Genomic DNA, 25,773 nt, shown 5'->3' on the forward strand with positions numbered 1-25,773 from the left:
GAATTTATGGGAGGGTGGGAAAATGTTGGGGTAGCATGGCAACAGACCAAAGATTTTTCAAATAGTTTTAAGAACAAAGGACCGCCAGCAAGCAGGCCTCCTCACGCTATCCGAGTCCATCTCTGAAAGGTGGGAAAGGGCAGCAGGACAGTGGAAAGAGAGAGGGGCAGACAAATAACTCGTGGCCAAAGGGGAAAATAAATGGCAATTCTTTAGCAATAACAGGGAGAAGGGAAGTCAGATCAAGGGTGCTGTAGCTGAACACCGACTGCGACAAGGTTTCACTGGGAATTAAATGAGAATGTCAGACACATCCAAAGCACTGTAAGCTTGTGTGCATGGTAGAGACGGCATTCATTTGCAGGTCTACTCTTTTATAAAGATGACTGAAATGCCAAGTGTTTCTCGCCACAATGTATTAAGGTACAGACATTGGCCCCGGGGGGACATTTGGAATCATCCCGATAGTTTGACACGCCGCAGGAATGACGCAGATAACAGCCCAAGGGTTGGTCCATTTTTCTCCAGGCTGGGGACAGACTGGGGACAGATGTGTCTGAAACAGTTTCCATTCCAAGGAACATGATCTGCAAGGAACCACCTGACACAGAGCTCCTGCCGATGTGGGGACAGGATTCGAGACAGACATCCGGCCTCGGAACTCGGGGTCACTGGTGCAAACCCACCCCCACACCGGGGCCCTGCAAGTGCAGAGATGAACGTGCCCTTCAGCAACACAGTGGCCCCTCCCACAGAGCCAGGCACAAAACGCCAGGTGGGAGGAGCCTCAGCGCCTGGGCTTCGTAGTACTGGAGCAAACACGTGAGTATACCACATGCAGGGCCCTGCTCCAAGTCTGTACGTGTATTAACTCATTTCCTCTTCCTTCAGTACAACCCTATGAAGCACTATCTTTCTTCTCATCTTGTAGATAACAATGCTGACAAGTTAACGTAATTTGCCCAAGGTTTCCTATCTGCCCAGTGGCAGAACTGGGATTTGAATGTAGGCAGTTTGGTTCCAAAGCTTATATCCATGAAACGCATTCCTTTCGCATGTTATGTATATTATACTATGGGAGTATGGCCAGTGTCCATATATGGCTTTACTCTCATCATCAGCTTCAAATTTGTTCAAAATTAGAGCTAAAGTTAGCAGAAAAATTTCTGGGATTGTCACTAGAATATTCCCAATTATAAATGTTAGTGTGTTCCAATGTTGCTCATGACTCTGTCGCCTCTTTCAACTGCATTTTAACCGTTATGAAAGCCCAGTGGGTGGGTGGGTCCTAGCCAAACTAAATTTGGAGAATGACAGCCAGAGCAAACCCAATGTGATCTGGGTCTCTCGGGAGGAGTCAATGAACACCGTCTTGAGGATTTAGTTATACTACATGTATTGACCAGTTACCTAAGTCACTATCTTTAAATGTCTTTCTTGTAGACAGAAAGCCACAGGTTGAAAGTGAAAGGCTTTTAATGCCCCTTTGTTGAATACCCATGTGGTTAGGATTTCAAAGCATAATCGTCTAGCATCTGATGTGAGAATTTCACTTTTCTTTCTAAGGACTCAAAAGCTTTCAATATTAATTTCCCCTGTGGAGGTGACAGATGCCAGGGAAAGACCAAAAAACTCAAAACTCACAGTAAGTGAAATGTGGGTTTTTCTGGACGCTTACCTCAGTACTATTTTCAAGACTTTATGAAATAGAAACACTCAGCATCATTCATCTACTCAACCAGCAGTCTCCCCAGAGCCTAGCATGCATCACCTTTGCTTTTCCCTCAGTACCAGTTGTACTATCATCACAGTGTCTTCGGTTCAAGTCCTCCTCCGGAAGGAAAGCAAGAGCAAAAGAAAGCACTTAAAATCGAACTTTCAGGACCAATCTTTAACTCTGAGGATGAGGGGGTATTTGAGTCATTGTCAAGTAAGGCTGAACACTCATGAAGGATTCATCTGTTGTAGTTTTCTAGCAGGGGCTAGATCCAGGCATCTTTCACAGTCCCCACTAATGTCAAGATTATGCCTTTCTGAGCACGCTGGTCCCCTGCTCTTCACCTTCCGGCATGTTTTGCTTCAGTCACATCAAGTTGCATCCTGTGCCCTGAACGTGAAGCTTCCTTCCTGCCTGCATCCCAGGCTGCATCCCTGGGTCCCACACCATCTCAGCCTGCCCTGATCTTCGTTAGCCTCCCAGCTGCAGCCTCAGTACATGGCACTCACAGAACCTTCCCGAACACCCAGCTACAAGTAACCCCTTCCTCCTCCACTGTTACGTCTCTTGTCACACTTGCTCTTTACATCTTGTCCTCCAGTCACCTGAGTGATCGCCCGCCTCCTCCCCGACACCACAGACATGTCTAAAGTGCCTTTCCGTTCACCACAGCACCTAGCGTGACTGGGTATGAAAAGCAGTGCATAAATATCTGACTTACACTACCTGCAAATAATTATAGCACAAGAATTATCTCTTGCCATTTTTCTTTGTTTTTTTTTCTGAATTTCGTCTAAACAGGAATTCCTTTAAGAAAAAATAAACAACTTTACTGTTCCCAAAATTGAAGTATCATTTAGCATAGAACCTAGATAGTGTTGCCCTCTTTGTGATGGAAAAATAATGACAAGTATTTTGACAGTCTTTATGCTCTAAGATGTGCCAGTTAATTTAAACGAGAGTAGTTCAAAGCTATCCATCTCACACTCCATACGATGTAGATCATTTCTTAGTTTCATATATTAGTTTCATAAAAGAGTATCAAAGGGGCAGATTCCATGCCATTGGTGTGCTCGGTTTTCTACTTAAAAATTCCTTAGCATCAAAGTTTAAAATACTATGTCTAAGTTAAACTTGCCACTGGTTTTAAAACATGTAAGCATAACCCAAAGGGACAACAGGCCATGTGACAGACAGTATGAAAGGGCTGTCCTCGCTCCAAAATTCTATAGACCCTTCTGATGACTTTGTTGAAACCCAGTGATGAACTCTCCCGATGGCTTGCTATCTCTTGGTTCGGCTTATTTATTTCCTTAAGCCATCCATTTCTTCCTTCAGTCCAGCGCTCATTCAGTAAGTATGTACCAAGCACCAGCAACACGCCAAGCACAGACGCACAGACAACACCCTCCCCGCCCTTAGGGAAGCTCGCCACAGGGCAGCTCTCGGGCCACCTGTGTCAGCATCATCTGGAAACTTGCCTGGGTGGAAGTCGGTTAGGGGGCAAAGTTTGCGAACATTTTTGATGTATACTGAATCTTAAGAATGAGTATCTAATTTACTCTTAAAAAAATCATCAGTCATATCAGCATCACACAATAAATGCAATGATGAAGTTATGCACCGGAAACTGTGAACTTCAGAGAAGGGACGACATCAAATCATCTGCCATCGAGACCCAGTGCAAACAATGTCAAATCACCTCTGCACTAAAAGGAAATTTAAATTCTTTCACCCATCCTATCTCGTCCCTAGCACAAGCCACAGAGAAAGAAAGGAGTTTCTTGGTTGCCAAAGAAAGCTGATATTTGACAAACTTTTGCTTCAAGCAAGAGAAACAATCTCATTTTTCTACCAGAAAAGAAAGAAGAAAAAGGCATCAGTGGAAGAGGTTCTTCCTCCAAAAGAAAAGCAAGGTGTCTTGCTAAGAATGGAACTCATTTTGAAACCTATTTAAATCATCATCACCCCTTTTAAAACCTCACTCCATCCGTCTGTCCACTTTCCTGGACACCTCCTCCCTGGTCCCCATCTCAGAATCGCTGTGCATTGCCTCCCATCCTCTGGACTCATGCACCATTGGGGATAATGAATTTAATTTGAGCAATGGCTTCCACTGAAAAAAAAAACCCACTGCGTCCCAACACACCACTCAGGCAGAGTTCAGACAAAAAACAAGTGACTCCTTAACGTGGATTTAAAGCTCAGGATCAGCCTCCAAATACAAATGACCAGTGAGCCTCATGCCCACAGAGCAATGACAATAATCTCATGAGTTCCAAATTATTCCAGTTTATATTATGGGTGATCCAATAAGTCTGTGTGTTCTAGTCCCTAAAAATATAAGAAGAAATGTATCATTTTAAAGTCATAATGCAAAATAGAGTCTGACACTTTATTAGGCACTATTTCTCATGATATCATAAAGATACTGATGGAAAATGAAACTAGAGCAATATTGTCGATGAACAGTGACATAATTTAGACTTTCAGGGGTACTTTGTCCCACTCTCTTGCCCTCCCCCGCTCCTCCACCCACATATCACCCAAACAGCTTCAGTTTCAGAGCAGAAACATGGGAAGCAAAATTCCCAAGGCCTATTCATTGTATCACAACAACCAGTCAATCATAACACAAAGGATGCTGGCATGGGACGAGAATTTAGAATCCATCTAGTCTAGGTGGTCTTATCCGAGAGTCCACAGAAGGTCTCTGCATGGGGTTCTTGAGTATCTCCACACTGTATCCAAATTTTGGTACACATATTTTTTTCTGCTGAATGAATCCAGAGTTTTCACAAGACAGTGGAAGGAGCCTGTGAGTTGACGGCCCAGAATCCATCTTCCCCATTTGGTGACAGTTCTCCACTGTCCTTCTGGAGAACTTCCTGGCTCTCACCCAACAGTTCTGGTATTTCAGTGGCGTGAACTCATTCCACACTTGGGCCAGACAGCACCTGTGATCCAGGCCTGGCCACTTGCTACAGCACATCCCCCAACTACGCGATCGCTTTAGAGATGGGCATGTGACCCAAGTCAAGGCAACTAGGCCCAATCCAAGCGACTTGCAGGAATTTTGTTTGTGTGGCTACAACCAGAGATGGATTCTACTCTATTAGAGTTGAACCTGCAAACATGTGAGGCTGAGTTTGCTAGAAAATTCTTTTTTAAAAATAAACCCATAATAGAACATAATCCACTAGTATCCTGCCTAACAGGACAAGGGAACTCTGACAGGTGAGGAGAAGAGAGGGTACAGGGAGCTCATGTTGCACAAGGCCCTCTCTACAAAAAAGGTAGAACCGAGTGGAGATGAAGACGTGGACAGAATGATGAAACTGAGAAGACAGCAGAAGGGAGGGTCCTAAAATAGGTGTATATGTGTGTGTAAAAGAGAGAGAAGGTTCTATTCTGTAGAGCCCTAGTAACTTGTAGGCTACAAAATTCCAATGTCCTATGGTCTCCTCTCAAGTCATGATGATAGATAGATAGATAGATAGATAGACAGACAGACAGACAGATATGTAGGCAGATTACATCAATCAGTGAAGCAGGCTGCACACAAGACCACAGACAGTAAAAGAAAATACAGGATCTGAAGAATAAAGGTCCAGACTACAAGGGCCAGCTTCAACTCTCCCCCAGCTAACTGCCTCCATCGGAAACATAAGGACAGTGTTGCCAGAGCTTCCCATGTCAAAAGGAGCTAGAAGTTCATATTATGAAGTGTGAGATGTGTTCCTCTTCCAGACAACACAAGGGCCAGAAGGAACAAATGTGGGAGAGGGTCCCAGGCTGCACCTGCTGCTCTAAACCGTAGCAACCAAAGTAGCAGCAACTCACTTGTCTGTGACATTAGAGCAGAGCTTCTATGGGTGCATTTTTTAATTTAAAATAATAATAATACCTGGCTGGCATAGCTCAGTGGATTGAGCGTGGGCTGCAAACCAAAGTGTTGCCGGTTCGATTCCCAGTCAGGGTGCATGCCTGGGTTGCAGGCCATGACCCCCAGCAACCGCACATTGATGTTTCTCTCTCTCTCTCTATCTCCCTTCCTTCCCTCTCTAAAAATAAATAAATAAAATCTTTAAAAAATAGTAATAATAATAATAATAATAAAAGAAGGGCCCTTGTGGCTCCAATAAATGGGCTCATTATTTAAAAAAAAACCACCACCCTAAGCAGTTCTTGTGTTTGAAGTAATGGCATGTTCCCCTCTGCTTTGTCATTCTGAGAATCCTGGTCACCCGAATCCAGATGTGGTCAAGCTTGATTTTCTCCCAGACCTTTGGCCACTGACAAGCTGGGTGAAGGAAGAAGTCAGACAAGCATCTGCACCCAGAAGCAAAAGAGAAGGTGCTGCGTCCTCACCAGTGAGAGGCTGTCCACAGACCGTGAGTGCAGACACAGGAAATATCCCATGGCTACCTGTTCACAGCTGGATTTTGCAGGGCACTTAATTCAATCAGAAGTAGTATGTCTTAGCAGCATTTTATAACCAATTAACCATGCAGAAAACAAAACACCTGATTTGGTGCTGTCCTCGGGCTTCTGAAGAGTCTGTGGCCTGGAAAGTCAGCAGTTTGGGAATTTCTCTGTGACAGAAGACACTGTCAACCCAGTTGACATCCCTTCTCCCATTTTAGGGGAGGACACCTGAACCGAGCCTGGCCTCCCTGGCTTCAGAATCACTCCCATTTTCACAGAGAAAGCCCCAACTTCACTCAGTGTGTGCCAGACACTGGGCATTTATAGGAATCATTGCAATGAATCCTTACACGTCCCATTGGATAGGTCCTGTTAATATCCCCACTTCACAGATGAATATGCTGAGGCCAGAAAGCTTGGTAAAAGAGCCCCAGGTCTCAAACATACCGTAAGTCACAGCACCAGGACCTGAGGCCAGAGTACAGTCCACAACAGAGAGCAAGACTGTGGTGTAGGGCTCACTGCCTACCCTTGCATCGAGTCACAAGCGCAGCTATGTGATAACAGTGGTCCTCCGTTATTTGCAGGGATAAACCTCCTTGGGTGGAAAATAAGTATTCGAACTCGTGCTGGGTTAGTTAGCAATCATTCTCCACTGAATCAACAATTCAAAGGTAACAGGTTGTAATTTAGAAACTATGCTTTTCTTAAAAGTTCATTGCTTTTCTAACTTTTTTCCCATTGATCTTCAACAAAAAATACTCTCAAAGGATGTGTCAGGGGTGGGTAGAATGGCCCACTTTGATGAGTGACTCAACTGAGGCTCCAAGGAGCACTCAGGAGACCCAGCTTCTTTCCTGTGCTACCAGGGCTGCAGCAACCAACGTGCACTCTTGCCTACCTACATTACCTTTAAAAACTGCCTCCCTCTGCTCGCAAAGTACCCCTCTCCTTCATGACCTGAACCAAACCTATACCTGCAACCTTTCTTCCACCCTCAGCCTCTGAGCTTACACTGCACCCACAATGGACCACTCTTCCTGGTGTACTTCTTCACTCTCTCTTCCAGACCTTCTCGTCTGCTCAACCCATCCTTAATCAAGGCCAAATTCAAATATCACCCACACTAGGGCACTACCCTGACTCTCCCAAAGAAATGACCCAAATTCTCTTCTCTGCACTTCCACCATCATCACAATGCTGCGAACAAACCAGTTTCACTTCTCTGTTGCCCTGACACAAGTTCCCACTTGCCCACGATGACGTGAATTTTTACAAGATTAAAGTCTCGAAGACTGAAATTTCAGCAGCATTCTGAGTGTAACCTTTTGGTGCTGTTAATCATTGTACTCGAATCCCGAGCTGGGCTATTTGTACTCTTGGAAATCACGCTCATGTCTTCCCTCCAGAACAAAACAGAAAAGCGAACCTAAGTGCTCTCGGGCCTCAAGTAAGACAGTCCACTCACCAGCAGTCTCCCGACAGTGTTGGGTAGAGGTTTTCTATGCTAAACACCGAGAGTGGGGGTGGGGGGGATATCCACTTAACTCTGATTTCTTGCTTTTTGCTGGAGAGTTACAAGTTGCTTCTTGGTCTCACCTACTGGAAGGGTCAGTGCTTTAGCTGAGATTGTGACAAGCCTCTCCAGAATTAGAGTACTTTATTATCACATTAGCACTGAAAAAAGTCACATCATTAACAGAATTTACCCTCATTTACTCTGTGAGAGAACTAATATTCAATCCCTCTGCCTCTGTCTAATTACTCTCCTTGACACAACTGTTTTTTCCAGATTGACCCTTCCCCGGCTGATCTACAGAAACGTGGGAAAACTTTTCCTCCCTCCACTCCATTGAACTTGCTAGCCTCGACTCACTTGAACAAGCAGAAAAGGCAAACCAGGGTCTGTTGTAGCTCCCACAATGCCTTTGAACCAGCAGGCCTAAGGGTGTCACACTTCCGTGGAGACCCCCTGTTCAGAGTAAGCGATGGCGGCCACCAGAGTTACTGGTGATTGTCACATGACACGGGCATTCCACTGGGTGCTAGCTGGTACTAAGCCGGCGTTAGTTCAGGTGCCCCAGAAATTCAGAAGCTGAGACATCGCAGTTCTTTCAAGAGAACAGCAGACCCACCTGACGCCTTCTCAGGTCACCTGTTCGCCCAAGGGGATGGGAGGAGCATGTGCGAGCACACGCACGCATGCGCACTCACCTCTCAAGGAACAGTCCCCGCTACAGAACCAAATCATCATTAAATAACAAATCTGGAAGGCACTCAGCTTGCTCTTTCTCTCTTCTGATTTTTTTTCCTTTTAGGCAGCACAGTAATAATGGGAAAAAACCCAAGGCTTAAATGGCATACATTTAGTAGAGGCTGGATTTCTGTTCCTGTTTCTCTGAAACATGGGTAAAAAATTGTGCCTCCGTATTTCATGATGCGACGGTCCACAGCCTGGTGGGAAGGTGGGGCTCAGAGGAAAGGAGAGGATCTTTGGCTTACACTGAGCTTTTGAAGAAGTTGGTTCTTTCTGAGTGGAAGGTAAACCTTCCCTGATGAGGTCTAGGGGGAGGCTGGGTGAGTGACGTGAGACAATGGACCAAGTGGGCCGTTGTCCTGGTTCCTTAGAGGGTGAGCTACAGGCAGAGAGGACACTGGCAGGCCTCTCCTGCCTGGGACATCTCGGTGGCCCGAGAGACATCTGTAGCCATCACCGTTCCCTCGTTTGTCTAGCAAGGGAAAAGTCGGTCCCCCTTTTCTCCAAGAGACACATCTCAGTTGGATGGAATGTAAAGAAACAGCCCGTTAGAGGGCTTTCTCCTCTGTCCTCTATTTATCCAAGTGACAGGCAGGACACTCTATGGGACTTTATGCCAAAATAGAATCACCTTGTGAGGCCATGTTCACTGGGCACTGAGAGTCCCCTCCAGCCCCCAAGTCTGGGCTCAGTCATTCCTTTGACCTATAAGGCCTTTCTTTCCCCCTTGAAGTCCCTCCATCCATCCAGTTCCAGTCAATATTCTTCCCCTTCCAATAAGACTGTCCAGATTCTCCCATTAGGAGTTAATGCCTTGCTCTTCCATACACCCAAGGCATTCAACATCTGTGAGTGTCTTTCTTATGGCACTTACCCAGGTCATTTTATACTTGGCTTATCTATTAGATCCACTTGGCTGTGAACACCTAAAAGGATGATTAGGGTTGAGGCTTTGCTTAATCTCAGCGACCACACTTGGGGCTATTCCTAGCCGAAACTCACTAAGTCATTTTTTTTCTTCCAAAGATGCACTCCCCTTAACATTTGGTCAAATGCCTCTCCATTCCCTAAAAGTTTACTATTTCCCACTTCCAAGCCTCTGTACAAACTGTTCCCACTGCCTGGAATTTTGTTTACTTAAAGGAAATCAAATCCATTCTTCAAGGCCAATGCGTGAGTCTCCTTGATCACGTTGGCCAAAATAGCACTCTCTAAATTCCCACAGCCTTTACTGATACCAACCATACTGGTCCCTTAGCACCTTGTAATTGGCTATCTGCATTTACATTTCTTATCTGATTACTAGCATCTCACTGGAGGGATCATATTTTATCCTATCCTATTTCCTCCACACAGCTCAGCTGAGTCTTGTTTGTGCATCACAAATATCAGTTCTCTGGTGGTAAATGGACATGGATCAAATTTTTTCCTGTAGGATCTTCAGAGAAATAAGACAAGTATTGATGAATGAACTCCAACAGGATTGGCCATAATTTCTATTTCTGCTGCTATAATGATAATAGCATCACGATTGCTATTATTTTTGTTCTTCTTATTAGTGTTACTACTATTTGAGTGCTTACTAGGTGCAAAGTAATTTGCTGAGCACTTTCCTAAAATTACTTCATGGAATCCTCACAACAGTCCTAAGGTAGCAACCATTAAGGTTGACCGTCTTAGCAATCTGTTTCTCTGAGGTCACAAATCTAGGGAGAGAACCTGGATTCCCAGTTCATGTTCTTGTTCACTACACAATTTGTAACTAGCTTATCACTAAGCAGCAGGTGAGAGGTGGTTTTTCCCTGCCTGCCTACTCACCCTGGCAGGAATGAGGATCTTGAGGATAAAATGGCCCCGTTCAGAGTTTGGAGACAAGCCACCCTCGCGTGGAAAAGGGTCACCTTCCATGGTTTCCATGGATCTGACCACTGTCTCGGTGTGGCTCCCTTTGGTGCAACTGAGCGCTTTTCCCTTTTAGTGGGACAAGAAAAACATTCTCAGCCTCTTGAATCCCACACTGCCATACTTTTCCCAAGTCCCCATTGTCAGCTTAAACTTCACTTTCTAAAAAGATTTTATTTACTTATTTTTAGTGCGAGAGGGAAAGGGAGGGAGAAAGCGAGGGAGAGAAACATCGATCACCTGCCTCTTCCACATGCCCCAAACCGGGGCCTGGCCCGCAACCCAAGCATCTGTCATGACCGGGAATCGATCCAGCGACCTTTTGCTTTGCTGGATGATGCCCAACCAACTGAGCCACACCGGTCAGGGCATGTCAACTTAAACTTTAAAAGGATTGTTGCTTCATGCTTTGCAATACAGACAAGTGATATTTCTAATTGCTCAGTTGCCTGTTTTTGCTCTCCTTCGGTCCTGGCCGGGGAAACATCTTCGGTTTCCACTGCATGCGTGGCCCAGGGCAGAAACACCTTTGCCTCAGAACCCTGGCGTTGCCATCCTCCCATCACCTCCAACACCCTGCACAGAGGCGGACGCCGGGCCTCTGACCCTCAGCTGTTCCACCGTGTCAGTATCACAGGCAGCAAGACGCATTCCAGAGGCAGGGGATTAACCTCCAAGATGACACTCAGTTTTAGCTTCAGCCTCCCTAAATCCTCAACCAAAACTTTAACATCCAGCTCTCATTTGGGACCTTAACTGTAAATCTCCTCCCTTCTCATGTACTCACTAAAGGATGAGTAGAATCAATTTGGACCTTTTCTGGTCAATTGCCCCTTAATTTCCTGTAGGAGGCAAGGTAATGGGTAAGAACTTCCGTCATCATGAGCCCCACTTAAAGGCAAGAAAAAGGAGAAAAAAATGGAGGGTGGGGAGAAACACTATGAATGCCACAGGTGGGAATTTCTGAAAATACCCGAAGCCACATCGATCACTTATCGATACAAAGCCAACCGGCTGGAATGATAAAAACAGCAGTAACCGAGTCTATACACAATTCTTAGAGCCTCGTTGATCAGCGACTGATCCCTGCCATAAGAACAGATCTCCTTTTCACTCAAGTGAGGGTCTGCAGGGGTATTTTCAAAAGTAAATAAATGGCCACAAAGGGGGGGAAAAAGATCAGTAAAGAGCTGAGTCTCTCAAGAACATCCCTGACAAAATAAACCCCGTGTTTATGCACACTCCCTCGGCCGGTCTGAGCCAGAGATCCTTCCTGCAACTTAAAACCAACTGCACAGGAGTTGAGAGAAATGTCCGGAATTAGCTTAGTCAAATGCTGCCTTAAATAAATGCTCCTCTGGTCTTAACAAGATGCTAGGGCCAAAGCCCTTTTGTTTGACCTTACCGATTCCCCACTTTTTTGCCATTGCACAATCTTTTCTCTTTTTTGCTTATATGACATCTGAAATGTAGCCACTTCTTTCAAATTCCAGTTGGCACATTTAAAAATAAATAGTGTCTAGCTTTCTTCTGATTATAAGTATTTACTTGTTAAAAAAAAAGCCAAACTACTCAAAAGTAATAAATAACCACCTGTATTATTTCTCCCAGTCTTTTCATGAATATACAAATTTTATAACGATAGAGCCTTTTCTTCATGTTAAGCAATCTTCAAAATGGGATTTTTTTAAATCTTCAGCATTTTATCATATACAGTAGATAGTCAACACGTACCCCATTGTTTGACTATACTTTCAAGTTTTTTTCTGTTATAAATAATGCTTTGGTAAACACCCTTGTATATAAAATTTTATCCTCATATCTGAGTATTTCCTTAAAATAGTTACCTAGGACAAGAATTCCCAGGTTGCGGGCTGGGAACCAAAGTGTCGCAGGTTTGATTCCCAGTCAGGGCACATGCCTGGGTTGCAGGCCACGGCCCCCAGCAACCGCACATTGATGTTTGTCTCTCTCTCTCTCTCTCTCTCTCTCCCCCTTCCCTCTCTAAAAATAAATAAATAAAATCTTAAAAAAAAAAAAGAATTTCCAGGTCAAAGGGGCCTATTGTTTGAAAATGGGTCTAAGACTGTTTCATTTGAAATTATTGACATGAGTCAAGGTGACTGGTATTCTACCGAACTAGGTTAGGGAAACTCCCAGAAGCAGCCCTGCCATGCCCAAGGGTACTGGGGTTTTGATAACTGAGGATGCAGAACATCCATGTTTTCAAGAAACGAACAAACACAGTGACTAGATGTTGCATATCCACAGGTCCGACCTGTCCCCACCCACAGTCACAGATCACACCCGTGACAATGTAGTCATCACGCTGAGTTACCGTGCATCACAAGGGGAGGCAGCCTGGGAGAAGCCCACCATGGGCCCCCGCCGCTGCTCTCACTGTGCCGGGCACGGGGCTGAGACGAGGGATCAACTTCAGCAAAGCAAGTCACATATTGGACACACTCGGGGTCCCCACTTGCTCCTGCCACCACCAAGACATAAGTGATGTCCAAGAGCAGGGTGAAAGTCCATTTTAAGAGATCTCTGCTTAAAGGCTGAATGGAGTCTATCATCCCTGAGAGAGTGCATCTTTTGTGAAGTAGGCACAGTATTGTGAGCTGATGCTTTAGGGAAGATTCAAAGCAAGTCACCTACGATAGGATTACCATTTTCTTAAAATCTTACCTGGAAATTGTCCTACAAGACCACCCTATCAGGACAGCGGTCCTCTGTTAGACTAACATTTTCCAACAAGTGAATTCCATTAGACCCCTCCTCTAACTCCTGGAGATATTTTGTTTACAACTGATATGGCCTCAAATGTGTAAATGACCGCTTCTCACTGTCTTGCGGAACAAAGGCCACCATTTATCATCTGGCCCCCAACAACCCCGTCAGTGACTTCTCATTCCCAGTCCTTGATGCCCCTTTACGCTAAAGCACTTCACATTTCCTAAGCCTTCTGAGCTCTCTCGGGCCTCCTCAAATGCCATTTCTCTCTCCTGGCATGGACCCACTCCTGATCTAGAAGAACCCCCTATATTTCAAGAACTATCGCAAGTACCCCCTTCTCCTCCGAGAAGCCTTCCCAGGTCCTCCTGCAGACTTGGAATCTCTCACCTCAGGGTCTCCCCAGGCTTCCCTCCAGAACCATATCTATCATTCCTTTGTGGCCCCACCTGCTCGCTGATCCCCCCAGATAGAAATATTCTTGAAGATAAGAACCACATTTTCTCCTCTCTGTATCCTCAGAATCTGGGATACAGGTGATAAATATCTACTTAATTCTGAAAAAACAATAAGCCTGAAGGTAGCTTGATAAAATAATGTAGGTGGCATGATAAAGGGTCACCTACAACAGAGAAATAACTAAGAAGCCAAAATAAATGAGCTGAGAGCACCAGGAGTCCCCAAGACATTCTGGCTGCAAACCGCGGGTACGGAACACCACGGCTTACTGTAAAGGACCCTGTGCGGGAATGTCTGCAAAACCAAATTGTACTAACAAATAACACCCAGACTTTTCCACTATGTGGCAACCATCTTAATTTTTTTTCATGAAATAGGGAATATCATCTGTAATAATAAAAACAAATTCTAATCTATAAAGTCTCAATGGCATAATCCAAACTTTTTCTTTGGTGCATTCTAAACATGCATCACCTAAATGATGCCAAATCTGAAGCTAACACCCATGAAGCCGACGCTGAATGGCAGCAGATGGAGAGAATTCCCACAGAGGTACCGAGGGAGCAAAGCAAACCCATTAGCTCAGGGGTTATCTTCGATATGGAGAGCACTGGTTCTAAGCCAACCGGAGCTAGTATTGTGGTCTATTAAAATCTCAAACATCCTCTTGTCTTTCTGATAAGGCAAAGAAACATGGGGAACCACTGTAACTCTGGGATGCTCATGGGTTGCGAGAATGAGCAGGAAACAGAGGAGTTATCCAGTGTAGCTTCCCTCCCAACGAAGGCATCCCTTCCCAATGTCCCTGACAAACAGCTGCTCTGGCTGCTGTATGCCTGCCCTGGGAACTGAAGATCGAGTGCAGACGACAGGAAAGCATCCTCCCTCATGGACTTAACATTCTAGGGGGAAGAGAGACAAAAGCAAGTAAAATAATCTCACAAGTAAGCAAGACAACATCAGTTACTAGTTAGAGCTTTTGGAGTAGAAAAGGGGGCAGATAGGATGTGACAGCTGGTAGAAAGGGGACAGTTGTACAAGGGGGGTCAAAGGAGTTCTTGGAAGCTCTATGTTGGCTGACACTGGGAGGACAAGAAGCAATCAGTCAGGCCAAAATCGAGGGGAAGAGCAGTCCTGCAAGTGTGCAGGCCATTGTGGCCGGAGAGCAGTAACAAGGAGGCCAGTGGTGGGACAGGTCCCAGAGGGAGGGGGGCAGACTCATGCCAGCCGTGACAGACAGTGTCCCACCTCGGGGAGGCAGTCTGTCCCATTCAAACTGGACGGACGGCCCTGTGATGAAGCTCCTTCTTCCCGAGAATGCAATTCTGCCCTCCGGCCTTTCAGCTGCAGAAATTCCAGTTTTAGCTTGAGTCCAGAGAGGAACACTCCTCCTTCTTCCCCAAGATAAGCCTTAAATTACATAAAGTGGCCACTTGGTCTTCCCAGGCCCGTTTTCCAGGATAAGCAAACCTTATTCTTCTGCCACCTCGGTTCAAGATTTCCAGATGCTCCGCCATCCTGTTTACACGCTTCCAAATATCCTCTAATCAGACGACAGCCTCCTGACCTATGTCCTCAGAACTGAGCAGGCCCCCGAGATGCCACAGGCAGTGTGGCAGGTCGGCGAAGATGTCAAGTCAGGAAATCTGGGTTCCAACCTGGGCCCTACCACTTACCAGCTGTGGGACCTTAAGGAAACCACTTCAATTCTCTAAGCCTCTGACTTCTCATCTGTGAAATGGGAATTATAATACTACCTGGGAGGAATGCTGTGAGGATGAAATAAGAGAATATACGTAAAGTCCAAAGGGCCCTGAATAGCATGTAGTAAATGCTCAATAAAGTTCAGCTGTTACTATTATTGCAAGTTATTATTATTACTACCATTATTATTAAACGACCTCAGTCATTCTCCACTTGGTCTAAATCTATGCATGCTCAAATGCAAGTTAAACAGACTTTTATTTTTGTTTTGCTTTGTTTTGCTGTGTCTACAGTACAGGGGCCCCAGGAATGGGCTGGAATTAGGAACCATATAAATGTATATTGAACATCCCTCCCTCTAGGCGTTTTGTATGTAATGCAATAGCCCTAAACTGACCGCAGTAGCAGAGGAAGATCGATAAAGAGTTAAACCGCGACACTGGGATGCATCCCGACTCCAGTTACTACAGCAAATGCAACCATGCCCACGTGACTTGGACAGTGCCGCATGCACGGAATAATGCCTGATGATCACCTTCCGAGGGGCTAGAGATGAGTCTCATCCACCTTTTCGGTCCTCTTCGGAGCCTGTGCATCTGTCCCCAATAAATACAGGTAAGAGGAGTGAAGGAGGGGAAGTCACTTGGGGACGTCAGTCAGAGGTCTACCTGGACTTCCAGGATCACATTCACTGCTGAAACGCACACAACATTAGCTCTCAAAGGGACCCCAGTGAAACACGTCACAAGCACAGGCACAGAGGCTCAGAAAGGTGCAAGGACTGGCCCAAGGCCACGGAGCTAACTCGCATCAACACAGCCGCTTCCCGGGAAACCATTCTGAGCGAACCAGCGGCAGACCCGAGTCCCAGGCAGGTTCTCTGCCCTCCTCCGAGGTCTTCCTGCAGGAGCGTCCTGCGGCAGCGGTCTGTGTCCCTAACTCCTCCGCGCTCAGGTTCCTTCGGGACTGCAAAGTCAAGGCTGGCATCCCAAAGCCGCATAAATCTCTCACCTAAGGAACATCATCATTTTTCTCTTGTCACAACCCTTCCAGCCTAATATTTGACAGCTCCGATCGGGTACTGTCCAAACATTTATTAAAACATTTTAAATGATGAATATATCCAATTATTACCATTAATGCAGCTAATACTGACTAATGAGGGGGAAACGCAGGAGCCGGTGCCCCGCAATTCATTACCCCTGCCTTGTCAACAATTCAAAGCCCGAAACCTAATCATCCATACCGGGCCCTGTTATATTTCACACGTCACTTTTAATAAGTCACTCAGTGCCTATAAATTAATGTAACATGTCGGCGTTTATGAGTGCGGCTTTGTCGCTGTTAACAAATGATGTTCTGGCCCAGTCTACAACAGCTAGGGAGTGACGAATGATGGAAGACGATGTCTTTCCAAAGTATAAACTATACACGGGAGACTCCACACATCACACACACCTAAGCACACACAAACATACCTGTACAAACCAACAAAGCATGCCAACACACACACACAGGCACACGTGGAGTACATATGGCGCATAATCTGTGGCGAGGAGCTGTGTAATAACCACCTGTAGTTCTCCTCTGAAAGATTAAATAGGCATCGCTGAGAACCACGACAGTCCCCTAATGTAGCCAATGTCCATTTCAAATGTGTTGTGAGTGCCAGCCCTTTGCTCCTGTCCAGGCCTCAGGACAAGCCGACACCCCTACTCAGAATGAAGGCCCAGGGGTGGTGACGAAAAGGGAAGGGTTGACGTGATGCCAGAAACACCAGCGATCAGAGGGTCTCCCTTGTCATGGCAAAACTGACGGCGCCGGGATGGAAGAGGGTGCCTATCTGCTGCCAGAGAGACTTGGAGAGTTTGCATCTCCCTCTAAGCTGTGACTTCGTACGTCACAAAATAATTCGTGTCTATAACTTGGGTGCAACCCCACCTCCATGTTTTCATCAAGTTCCAGATTCAAGAAGAGAGATGATACTTCTTTCACGGGTGCTTCTTTCTTTGTTCCTCTGGCCCCATCCCTTATAATCAACATGAAAATTAACACAATTTTAAAAAGTATTTGGAAGTTTGGAATGGGCCCTACTGCATCCTTAATATGTCCCGTCTTTGACAGGCTTTGAAACCAGTAGCGATCAGAGCCTATTTTCACTTATTTTTTTCTCCTGGACTGCAAAATTCAGAAGATACATCATCCCCTGATTATACAAAACTGACAAAAACTTCTATTTTTTAAAATTTCCCCCTGAAAATTGTGCATCTCTACGTGAGAATCCTCTGTGCAGTTTTGTCTCAGGACTTAGCTCAAACACAGTGGCCAAGGTTTAAATGGGAATTGCTTAGGACACAACCAAACGAACAGACAAGGCTTCTATTAAATCTTTTGCCACACTCTCCATTCTACCATTAAATTAATATTAATAGATAACAGCTTCAATTTAAGTGCCCAAAGATTCGTGTTTTATAAACCCAGAGTTTACCAAGACTTTAATTCTGCGTGTGGCTAAGAGCTCAGTTCTTTCTATGTATACCCAAGAAACATTAAAGAGTTAAATATGCTGCTTTTTTTTCCTTAAAAGTATCACTCAGAAATGTAAAGAAAGCTACGATAAGCACTGCAAGCATATTTTTATTATGTGCTTATTAGAAAAGTATTTGAGATGCACTTGTCCTGGCAGGGACCACATTGCCCAACTTGTTTTCCTGGGGTCTATGAATTGTCTGGTTCAAGTACTAACACCCTTCACACGCCCTCAAAGAGCAGAGAGGTGGTGACAGTGATGCAAGGGCATTGCTCTCTTGTTATTTGAAAATTGGGCAATGTCTGGTGCTCAAGAAAATGGTTTCAGAGTACAGTCTGGGGTCATGTCCCACACAGCCAACTGGAAAGGCTTGTGGACCAGCACGCTGAGTGATGACTTGGTGCCCCGGCCTCCGGTGTTTGCGCAATTTGAGGCAATAAAGATGTTGAGAATGCTGCAAACCAGCAAGCGCCCTGGCTATACCTTGTTGGGGGTGGGGTGCAGGCATGGCAGAAACAAAACTGGAAACCATTTCAACATGTGTGATGTTGAAAGCATTCACTTGTAACCCACTCTTGAAAAGATTCATAATGACTTCGGAACACCAGCTCTTACCAACTGAAGGAGGCATGGTGTTCCCATCAGCAAGGAGGGGCCAGGAAAGATAATGCGTGCTTTTCCCTCAGAGGTCTAAAGGGAGGCATTCAACTTCTCCTTCCAGGGCTGGTGGCTTATGGAGTGTGTCAGAAGGAAAGGGTGCTTGGGGTGTGTGTGTATGTGTGTGTGAGAGAGAGAGAGGGAGGGAAGAGGCAGAACTTTGGGTACTGGGTAGAACAAGATGCAGGACGCTGTGTGCTGTGGTTGCTCTATAAAGATGTCAACCCCGGAGGGGACAGCTGAAAGGCGCTTTTCCCAGCAGAGGCCTTCACCAACCTCAGCAAAATCCCCTGGGACTAGGAACAATTTGCATGACAATGTGCTGGTGCCTATCAGGGACCTGACTGAGAATGGGAGACTGTTAAGAGAAAACACACCACACATTTCAGTCTGGCCCATAGTTGAAAAGGGGACTGTGGATCAGTTTGGGGGGGGCAGAGAAGGGAGGGCTCGCCCCCTTTTAGTCTTACTTTACCAAATGAAATCTATGAGACCCTCCTATTTGCCATATTGGTGGTGGTGGTGGTGGGTTGTTTGGTTTTGTTTGGTTTTTTTTTCATCTTTGGCACAGGTCCTCATACTCACCCCTCCATATTTTTATTGTTTGTTTTTCTTTTATCTTTGGGGAGCCACCCAACTCCAAAGTTTCCCCACTCCCTGTTCACTTCCCTCTCCTGCCTTTTCATCCAGGCCAGTGACTTGGAATTACGCCCAAATTACTTTCTCTGTGGATAAAGCAGCAGTTCTATTCTTTAAAAGTCCATTAGACAGAACTAGCACCAAGGAGCGAACGTTTCACCAAGCAGATTTCTGCTCAGCAGAAGGGAAGAACACTCTCATGGCGAGAGATGGGCTGCCTCATGAGAGGATGGGTTCCCCATGACTGCACACGTTCAACGGAGACCAGACACCGTGTGGCAGAAACACCAGGGAAGCGAGGTGCTCGTCTGGCTGCCCATTAACTTCCCTCCAAGACAAAGGAGTCTGAACCCAGCAGAAGCTTAGAGAGTTGCAGCTCCTGACATGCAGATTGCTGCAGAAAACAGATGAAGATGTCAGATTCAAATATCGGACACTTAAAAAACACAAAATTCTACAATTCCTCATTACCCTCCTCCCCCTTTTTCTTTATTAAATAGTGTTCTAAATACTTTCCCTTGGGAAAGTACCATAAAACGGCATAACTCTTGCTATTAGGAAAATTACATAATAAATGTAATATACAGAACAATCAGAATAGGGAAGAAATAGCCAGCAAATCATTCTTTGACTACAGAGGCAGAAATAAAGAGTGTTTGGTAAGAAGTCTTGTTTATGACAAATGATATTCTGACTTTATAAGGGGGCCAGCCCATCACCACAGGTATATGCAGGGGCTGAAGGGACCATAAAATACTAGAATGGAGAACCTTGAGTTCAATCACGTCTTTCTGCAGGTGAGGAGACAGAGGCTCAGGTAGCTTGGTGGACTTGCACAATGACACCCAGTTCATTAGCAGCAGAGTTAGGGCCACCACCTTCGTCAGACCTGGCCTGATGACCCAGGAACCTCTTTCCACAATAACCCACCAGATTCACCCCTTTAAAACTGGACTTCAGGAAAGCACAAGGCAGCAGCTTGGAACAGTCAGAGCCGATGGGATGAAAGACAGCTACCAGGGCAGGTGCAGAAGAGGTACTTGGTGGAATTGCAGCTGTGGCTTTCCAAAATACAGAGCCTTGGCTGAGACATTTTTTTAAATGCTTAGCAACCCAATGCTGTTGCCAAAACAGACACTGACGAATAGCCAGGAGGGACACAGTCATCCCAGCCCCAAGGAAGCCTGAAGCTTCCTTGTAACTTTAGCCAGGGCTCCCCTATCCACCTACATAGGAAGGTTTCAGTCTTTTCTGATCTGGGGGATACATATGATGGAGGCAAATAATTCGTTCACATCTGAATTTTCATTTTAAAACCTGCTTAGCATACAATTAACTCCTGTCAAGTCAACTGTCACAAGCCACTAAGAACTATATAATTCATGCCTGGGCCACCCCCCAGCATACAGTCAGAGGCATTTACTCCGCAGGATACACAGAGTAGATGCAACAGCGATCTCATTTCATCTTCAATCACACTCCGCTTTTCTGTGTGTATATTTTTAAGGAAATATTAGTTAATCAGAGCCTTTCTAAGTCGCATTAATTCCAATACAATGAACATGTGCTAAGCTATTATGAAGTGCCAGACACTGTCCCCGGGCACAGGGCAAAGTCTCCCAGAGCACGTCCTCTTTAGGTAACGAACCAAGCTATTATTTTGGCTCTAAGGAGAAATGTAGCTTGTCCAAGGGCTCTTGGACATGCTATAGAATGACACTAATTTCCTACACTCCGATCAACGTTAATCTGTAAGACTAACTGCCATTTACAACACCCTTAGCCCTAAAGGCCTTCATTCATTAATAACAGTCAAGTCCACCCCCTGCATTGTCTGACAGTGGCCAAATGGAAACTCCTGTGGCTTCAGGAAACTTTTCATCCATAGAGGTGGATCTTCAGTTAGTAGGAGAAGAAAATTGAATAGAATCCCATTGAGTTAGTGGAACTTTTTTACTGTGTAAAGACAAAAAACTGAGTCTCATTAACAAATGCACACCTTCACTCTCTCCATCATCTTCGTTTCCACAGCCTCCTGTTGCCCGTCACTCAACCTCACCACGCTCCTCGGTTCAACCGAATCCCCAGCTCTCTGGAGTGATCGCCACTGCTCTGGCACTATCGTAATGCTCCCTTAACTTCAGCCCTTCATAAAAACCCTTGCGTAATTTTTGCCATTTGTCCATAATACCTATATTATGTATTTAATATTTTATGGATATTGACTCGCTACTTTTACTCCCAATAAACTTATTTTTAAATGACACTTTCCATTTACCATGATGAATGACAGCCAATGCCACTCACCTTAGATAGAGGGAAGCAATACAAACAGAGGTCAATAAAAAACAAATTTGAAAAATTTACCAAATTTTGGCTAAAAGCCTATTTCCTGCCAAATGGTATTTCTTGACAAGGGAGACGAAGCAAGCATGAAAGAGCATTCGACTAGGCCCTTGGCCTAATTGGAAGGACTAACAGAAATTTTACATGGACTTATTTCCTCATTACCAGATTCAGTGTTATTTAAGACCACATAAAGGCACCACTTAAAAATCATGTGCCTGCTAACTTCCAGTCACCCCCGGCACTACGGGCCTGACAAGGGATACTGTAAGGAACGGTGAGTCGGCAGGTACAGGGGCAGGAGAGTGCCCACCACACGTGGCACAGAGGGAGAGGAGGCCGGAGGGGAAAGACTGATCTCATGCAGGAAGCTTGGCTAAATGATTTGTATAGAGTTGGAAGTTCCTAAACCAGCAGAAAATTCATGAGTTACCACTGGTGCAGAAGGGAAGTGAAATATATCAGCAGTAGGTTATGAGCTGCCGTGAATTTTTCTCTCTGTTTTCCCTCTTTAAACATGGAAAATGATAGTGAAATGCCAGAAAAGTCTACTCTGTGGTGTCTCTGCCTCTTGATATTGATTAACATTAGCATGTCCTTTTGAAACTAAATAATACAAAAGAAAAAAGAGATAGATCCCCAGTATATACCTACCCGAGAATAAATTTCAAAACACTATGATGTATGTGGAATGGAGATCAAGTTGGCAGAAAAGGGAAAGGAGCATTAAGAAGGCAAAATAAACAGGTGCGGGGGAACTGCCACGCTACTGAATTGAGACTCGGTATTTAATTAGGGACAGCCAGCTCGAAAGCCTCCTTGGTAAATGTCTATCTAAACCCACCACGTGTTGGCTAACACTGAGACATACAAACTGATCAATAGTACAAAACAAAAGGGCTCAGGTATGCATGTAGAGTCATACATCATTTCAATAAATTATGCTGTGTGTAAAGACAGGTTTTGTTTTTTTGTTGTTTTTTTTTTTTAGAACAATCATTCTGAGATCAAAAGCTAAATCATTCCAGCCACATCTTGATTTCTGCAAAACTCGGCAGGAATTATGAGGCTTAACAGCATCCTGACAATTAGCATATTATAAATACAAAAATGATATATTAAAGGGAGAGGAGGAAAAAAAAAGGGCCAGCATTTTACACCTACAGTAATATAATTCCACTACTTAATGCAAAGTAACAGGCCTCAGAGTGTTTGGGATCCTCTCGTATGGTGTTATCTTCTCTATCAGTAAATGAGACTATGTGAACAGTACAACCTATAAATAATTCAAGGCCTGAGATGGCAATTATAGAACCATGCACAACTAGCATGAATATTTTATGAAGGCTAAAACAGCCCTCAGAATGAATCATGGAGAGATGAACATATACACACACACATACAGACACACACGCCAGGCAGTTTTGGCCAAATTGTATTCCAAGACAAGGCTTCTCTTTGATCCCTGGCCTCCCTTATTTCACAGAAACAGTGCCCACGGTTATATATTTTTCCTTTCTTGAATGTATCTCTTAAAATCCAAACACAGAGAGGTGGAGGGGTGGATTTGCCAATAGGGTACAAGAGCTTGAAAATGAGGAAGAAGGACAAGCCATTTTTAACCGGAACTTGGGCAGAGAATTCTGAGCGATTTTTTTTTTTAACCTCCCCGAATGGGCTTGACCAAAAGGATCGAGTTCCAGGGCATCAAAATGGAAACTGAAACCCGTATCACTTCTTTATGACTCAAGCAAGAACACATCCTCTACTCGAAAACTTCCCTCGTATAAATAAGCTTTTATTTCTAATTATTCCTGGAGGAATACCTGTGATCTCTGCTTTCACTACATTTATAAGGCAAAACAAATAACACCGAGACGTAAGCCCGAGCAAAGTGCTGCATTTAAAGGAGCAGCGCAGACGTCACACTTGACTGGGAAACAAGCCGTAGCGTGAGTCCTGCACCGCTTCTGTAGCCAAAGGATGTGCATCGCCGAAAAAAAACGAAACCATACGCATTCACGGCCTGATTGCTCTGCGCAACGTATTTGTACTGTGTGAATAAGAGTTAATATGCATTTGACTTTGGCAGAGATTAGCATTCATCTTTGCCACCCGCCCCTTGTTTACACATGCCCAGATAACATCCCTGTGATGTTACAGAGAAAACACTACAGCTTTCCTGGTGTCGATGTGACCACCGTCTGCTGCCTTCATCTCCAGCTAAAACTTTTCCGACTTTTCCCAGTTCTTTCCTAAAGGGCTCTGGCTTTATGATCCTTCTGGCATGATGACGTGCATTTTTCAACTGGTTACTACACAATGAGCCTTTAGAATGCTAGAGTCTTAATACAGGAAAGAACCTTAAGATAGCATCTGGTCCAACTCCTTCAGTTTGCAGATGAGAAAAGTTTACAGGCTAAAAAATATTCCATGGCATCCCTGATACTACACACAACCAACTGAAACAATAGGGCCGATGATAGCATGAGATACAATAATACTAGCAACAATAAAAAGCAGTAACAACTTCAAACATTTACAGAGAGCTTGCAATAAGTCAGGCTCCCAGCTTTGCAGGCTCTGTCTCCTTGAGTGCCCGCCCCATACTTCTGGGTCAGGTCTGTTGTTGTCTCCATTAAGATGAGGAAACAGAGGCTTAGAGGGGTTGTGAGTGTCTCCCACCCTTAACCCCACGACCCTTCCCATTGGCCGTGCTCTCTGGGGAGCTGTGTAAGACCCCTCTCCTCAGACACTTGTATAATACGGGACCACTGACTTTTCCTGGTGTCTTCCTAAAGGTGAGACTGAATGTGTTCCATCTCACTGTGCCTGCTGCTTTGTTGGACCTATGAGAGCACAGGAAAAGGAAACGGCTCCTACAACCTACACACCACAAGAACTTCAAGAAAAACAAGGCCTTTCTATAAAATATTTGGCACTCCCCTATGATTCAGTTTGAAAAGTTCTGAGCCACGGCCCCACTGGGTGCACCTCTGGTGTTGGGTCTGAGGCACGAAAATACCTCGAGAACCTATAAAGCCCGCGGCAGCAAACCGGGGCGCGGGCAGGGCAGGCTAGTGTCGTGTTTTGATAGCCCTCTTTTGGTTTTGTTACTACACAGGAAATAAAAATGAGTGTGATTCTCCCTGTCTCTCTGCTCACACCCAGCTCTGGACAGTAACATCAGGAGGATAACGCACGTGGGTCTTTTGACACTCGCGCACTAATCTGGTATAAACAGAATGATCCTGTTTGGTGTTTTCTTTTAGGTGCTCCCTCCAAAATACGCATGGCTTCAGACTACAAGGTCAGAGAAATGCCCTGTTGTATTGCAGGAGTGTATGAAACTAAGTAAACCGATTGGCTTTTGGCACGGCTCCTTTAAGCTTCTCCCTCTGCCACCTCCCCTCCAACTGCACCCAGATTTCACCCCAGAGCCTCCACCCCAGGGCAACAGCCCCAGCTGGAGAAGGCGCTCCAAAAAAGGAAACCCAAGTAACCGAATAAAACCCAGTCTCTGGACCCTTCCCTCTTTTCTTCCCCTGGACTCCAGGGAGCTGCAGTGTCATTTATTATTTACATGCACTTGAATGGGTTAATCTTTTCTCTTCCTTATTTTGACAACCATGTTTATCTTTTGAAAAGGCGAGCAGAGGTGCAGGGTGGCACTGCAGTGCTAACTGCTAACACATGGGCTGGCTACATCTCGGCAAAAATGTCTTTCATACTTGTACAGGCACCCCGGCCAAGATCAACACCGTGAGTTTGATTTTCTTCATCATGAATTGACAGCTTATTTATCTCCACGGAAGAACTTTTTAAGCCCTTTAGTCACTCAGGCAACTTAGGAGGCATTCAGCTGACTGTTCAAAAAATATTATTATAGCGTCATAAGAAATAGAGACTAAATTATTTCGTTCCTGTTAGGTCGTTCTCCCTTTAAACAGACATTCTGGTAACCCTGAGTGATGACAATAACCAAATACTACAAACACCCGTGCACGTCCCCTCCCGATGCGGTTGGCATTCTACTTTAAAGACCTTTTTAGACGTAATACTGTGCTGAGAGTAGAAAGTTTTGTGACGGTGTGCGCTTTGCATGAATTCCCTTCCCAATAACGCTCAGGAAGCTTCCTTCAAATAATCAGGGAAGAGGTCGTTTCCCTTCGCCGTATCGTGCTATGGAAATAACAGCCTTTGATGCCTGTGAAACCAGCAAGAAATAGAACACAAATGCCAACTCCTGAGTCATGACGGAAAAAGAGCATAACCCCGTGTGGCTGCTGTATGGAACCAAAACCAAGTGCAACTCTGTCGGGCTGCCCCTTCCAGAGGGAGATGGTTGCTGCTCCTGGGAGAAGTTAAAGCAAATTTGCAAGTAGAAAAAAAAAAAAAAAA

General features: G+C 45.0%; 1 protein-coding gene and 1 long non-coding RNA gene across 9 annotated transcripts in view; one reads left to right on the plus strand and one right to left on the minus strand.

Moving 5' to 3' along the window:
- The window catches only part of EBF1 (EBF transcription factor 1), a 378,944-nt gene that overhangs the window by 151,267 nt on the left and 201,904 nt on the right, over positions 1-25,773 (minus strand). The window lies entirely within an intron of this gene.
- LOC118497988 lies at positions 10,622-14,425 on the plus strand. The gene is made up of 2 exons (XR_004900516.1): positions 10,622-12,170; positions 12,355-14,425. It is a non-coding gene; the product is annotated as an uncharacterized LOC118497988 (long non-coding RNA).

The sequence above is a fragment of the Phyllostomus discolor genome, chromosome 13 (assembly GCF_004126475.2).
Source record: "Phyllostomus discolor isolate MPI-MPIP mPhyDis1 chromosome 13, mPhyDis1.pri.v3, whole genome shotgun sequence".
Lineage (NCBI taxonomy): Eukaryota > Metazoa > Chordata > Mammalia > Chiroptera > Phyllostomidae > Phyllostomus > Phyllostomus discolor.